General features: G+C 37.1%; 1 pseudogene; it reads right to left on the bottom strand.

The window, feature by feature from the left end:
- Positions 1–578: 578 nt before the first annotated feature.
- LOC111722992 lies at positions 579–678 on the bottom strand (annotated as a pseudogene).
- Positions 679–4,344: the final 3,666 nt, after the last annotated feature.

The following is a 4,344-nucleotide window of genomic DNA, read 5'->3' as shown; positions in this document are numbered from 1 at the left end:
TATAGAAGCAGAGAGTGGAATGGTGGTTCCCAGGGGCTAAGAGGTTGGTCAAGGGTCACAAAGTTTCAGTTAGGTTGAATAGGGTCTCAGGATCTTTCTATAGCATGGAGGCTATCATCAATAATAATGTATTGTATAGCTCAATATTATTGACAGAGTAGTAAATATTTTCACCCCCCAAAATAAGTATGTGAAGTAATGAATATGCTTCTTAGCTTGATTTAACAGTTTTGCATTATATACATATGTTAAAACATCACACCATATACTCTAAATACACACAATTTTTGTTTGCCAATTAAGGCTGAATAAATCTGGAAAAAAATAAGAAGTTTAAAAAATGAAGTATATTATTTTGGTTTTATTATTTATTTGGAGGCTTTTTTTTTGGAGTACCCTGGCCTCTGGCTTTCATCCAGTCTGGTCGTGGTCCAGTCTGGCAACAGAGCTGACACCAGGCTGCTCTTCAGTGGTGGATGCTCTGATTCCTGGGCTTTTGTCTTTCTATTCATTGGTTATCTCAAATTGAGTACTTTGTGAGTGACCTTGTACAAGTCTGACCTAACTTTTCTTTCTTCACGAATTTCTATGTCATCCTTGTGAAGATTAGCCTAGCAGGGGCCAGGCTAATCTTCTCTGTATTGGTCCAATTTTAGCGTACGTTCTGCTGAAGCGAGCATATCACCTTGCTTTTCCTATTCTTGGTTTTCTCACTGATGAAGTGAGAACAATGCTGCCATGCTTTGTCTCATAAAATATGTTAGTGAAGGGCAACGAGATCCTATCTGTGGCTGCACTTTGTAACTTGTGAAGTTCAATAAAAATAATATTTTCGTGTGAGAGAATTAGAAGCCTAGATCAGGAATGAGAAGCTATCATCCTGGATCCTCATATGACCTTCTGTTTGGAATCTCTCTGAGGTCCAAGTCAGACTTCAGTGTGAGGGATGGTGAAGTGAAATGCTGGAAGAAATGAACAGAATTTGGAGATCTCAGTCTTAGTCTGGGATCTCCACCTAACATAGCTGTGTGACTTTAGATGATCCCCTTCCCTCTTAGCTTAGATCTGCTCATTTGTAAGACGGGTCTACGAAGAGGGGTAGGCATGGGAGAGGGCACACTGTGTCCTGTCTTCCAGTATTCAAATTCTATGATTCGCCACTTCTAATTCAGAAGGAGGCAGTTTGGATTTCAGACTTGAATGATTAAAATTTTTGCCGTGGTGGAGAGATAGTTAAATGAATCCGTGACAACAAAGTCAAATAATATTCAGTAACGTAACTCTCTGATTTAATTTTGCTCCCCTGAGTCTTAGGTAATGCTAGCCCTCCAGAGCACGATGGCAGACCTGTCTTGTCATTCTGCCTCCTGGAAGTGATGTCCAGACACGTTGGCCTCTAGACAGAAAGCTTCCCCGGGTGCCGGCATTCAGAATCACCTGCAGCACGTCTGCCCACCTCAGCCCTCCACTGCACGCACTAGAGCAGAGAAGATTAACTTTCTGAAAATGAAAAGGACAGAGAGAAGATGAGCTGCTTATCAAATATGCACATTTCAGATGGAACTTCACACTCAGTAGAAAGATGTTAGATTGCTGTTAGCTCTCTGGAGCGCTCCTGACAATGTGTTATCAGGTCATGTTTGCATGACAGAGGCAGCCCAAGCAGGAAACATTAAGTCATATGACTTCTAAGACGGAATCAATCAAGTGAGCAGTACAGCTCCTGAAAACTAATTTCACCTTCATAAGGTCTGGTTATCTGTGCAGCAGACACGAGGTTTGTCAGCCCCATTTCAGTCTGACCAGGTTCAGCGCTGCATCAGGAATTTTAATGAACCGACACTGTAATATGTATGAAAGATGACACTGAGATGAATTCATGAAGAGCCAAGTCCCCATGAAATATGAACAATTACGTGCAGGCTCCTTCGCCTACTTAGCTCATTTGAAATGTCCATTTCAAAGGCCTTTGTCTTTCCGTGATTCATTTGCAAGTTAGTGCACAGATTTTCATCATATTTAACCAGTTTAAAAACCAAAGAAGCTACTTACAATCAAACAGTTCAGTGAGCTCTGCTTGCGTGGGGGCAAAGCCAAGGCCAGCCAGAGCTCAAACCTTCACTTAGCTTTAGATACACAGATTTCCTTGCGTGAGAAGGAAAGGATTTTCAAAAACTGGATATTTTGTGGACTCATGCTTTGGCATTCAGCACGACTCTATGCAAGTTCCTAATTTAGTCTCTGAATGACGTCATGCTCTCACTGGTAGTAATCATATTTATTAGTTTCCATCTTCAGAACAGCATTACCAGTGTCGGTTTCTTTTGAAAATTCTTTAAAATTTTTCAGCAGAAAACATGTTGAAATCACAAATAGCCATTTCCAGAGCTTAACCTTTCTTGTACGTGGCATCCCAATGTATTCTCTAGATCCTTCATCCTTTTCTATGGAACTCCACCTGTGGTATGCACGTACATTTCATATACTGATGTAGGTAGCTTAAGATGTTTCATATTACCCAGGCTCTTATCTTGTTCTCAGAGGTAATAGGCCTTTTATTACTCTTGTTCAGCCCCACTTTCACTTCAGGCTCCTTCTTGCCTACCAGAGGTTGCTTTCCACTTCACAGAGACATGGCCCTGCTTCAAATGCAAGGATAATCCCTTTCTTCTATGTTCTTTTTTTCTATTTCTTTATCTTTTATATATAATATCTCAAATATACAGACAGCATAGAGAATAATTTAAAGAATGTTCATATACCTGCTACCCGTCTGACTTCAACACATTTTATTATTTATCTCAGCTCTTTTAATTAAACAAGCCCAAACGTCCCTGACTCGTGCAGAAGAGCCCAGTATCTGTGCCCATCTCTTCATATCTTCTCCACTGAAGCAATTACTATCTCAAACCTGACAAATTAAATCCTCATTCACGGTTTAGTACAATTAAGATTTGTCTGTGCTTCCTTAGGCAACATGTAGTACTGTTTTTATGCTGCATAAGTGGTACACTGCAGGATATATTCTTTTGTGACTTGATTTTTTCCCCCCTTGCTACTATATTGATGATAATCCATGTTGTTACAAAAAGTTTTATTTCGTTCATTTTCCTATAATATGCACACACATGGAATAATTATTTAATCAATTTCTTTTCTGAAGGGAAAGAAGGTTTTCATTTCAAATATTCAATTAGAAATAGTGTTGCAGTGAATATTCTTCAACGTATGTGGAAGAGGACCTCGGGGTTGTAGAACTTACTAGAGTGGGCGAGCTGGGTTGAATGGCAGGTGTACCTTCCGATGTGATTACATTATTTCCTAACGTGATCGCATGTTTTAGACCCCTCGGAGTAAATAAGTCTGTTTCCCCCTTGCTTACAATATTGGTTACTATGCTTACTAATTGCTACTATTGCTTACTGTGTTTCTTCAATTATTTAATGAACGTTTATTGAAAGGGTTCTTGTAACCTGAAAATGCAGGCTGAAGATGAAGCAAGGAAAAATCAAAGATTCCTGCCTCCATGAGGTGGTTTTATGATATTTTAAAATTTTTGTCATTCTCATGTGCACATGTAAAATGGTACTTCTTAGCTTTTTAATTTGTATGGTTAATTTAATCTCAGATGGTTAGATTAAATTGTCTTTTCATTCATATATGTATATATATATATTTTTTTTTTTTTTGGCTATTCCATGAATTCCCTATTTGTAGTATTGACCAATTTTAAATACTGGGAGTAATTTTCTTACTGATACGTTAGTTTTCTTTATTTTGTATTCTAAACCTTCGTCAGTTGTATACCTTCAAATATTTGCCTCGAGCCAATAACTAAACTTAAAGTTTTTTTATGGTGCTGTTATTGGATAAAATAATTTAATATTCATTTTGTTGATTTTTATCAGTTTATTCTTTAGGGTTTGTGCTTTTTGTATTTAAAAGAAAATTTGTCAGTAAACATTTGTTCTTTGAATTCTTTGTTTTTATGCTTTCTATTTTTATGAATCCCTGCTCTTATTTCAATATTTTTCATTCTTTCTATGTTATTTAGGTTAGTTTTCTACTTCCAATTTTTAATTTACTGAATTGAGCAATCAACTCATTTATCTTGTGTAATATTTTTTAAATACACATGTAAATGTATTTATTTATCTATAAGGTTTTTCCATCTACGATCTGTTTCATTTTCATCCAGTAAGCTTTGATGATTTTGTATGAGTTTTCATTGCAATTTTCTCACTCACTTATGAGGCATTTAGAAATGCTTTATTTGTTAATTTATTTATTTATTTATTTATTGAGACAGAGTCTCACTCTGTCGCTCTGGGTAGAGTGCTGCAG

The sequence above is a fragment of the Otolemur garnettii genome, unplaced genomic scaffold (genome assembly GCF_000181295.1).
Source record: "Otolemur garnettii isolate 467f Iridium unplaced genomic scaffold, OtoGar3 scaffold00006, whole genome shotgun sequence".
Taxonomy (NCBI): Eukaryota; Metazoa; Chordata; class Mammalia; order Primates; family Galagidae; genus Otolemur; species Otolemur garnettii.
Note: the sequence above shows the minus strand (reverse complement) of the source record. Positions and strands in the feature narration are given on the sequence as shown.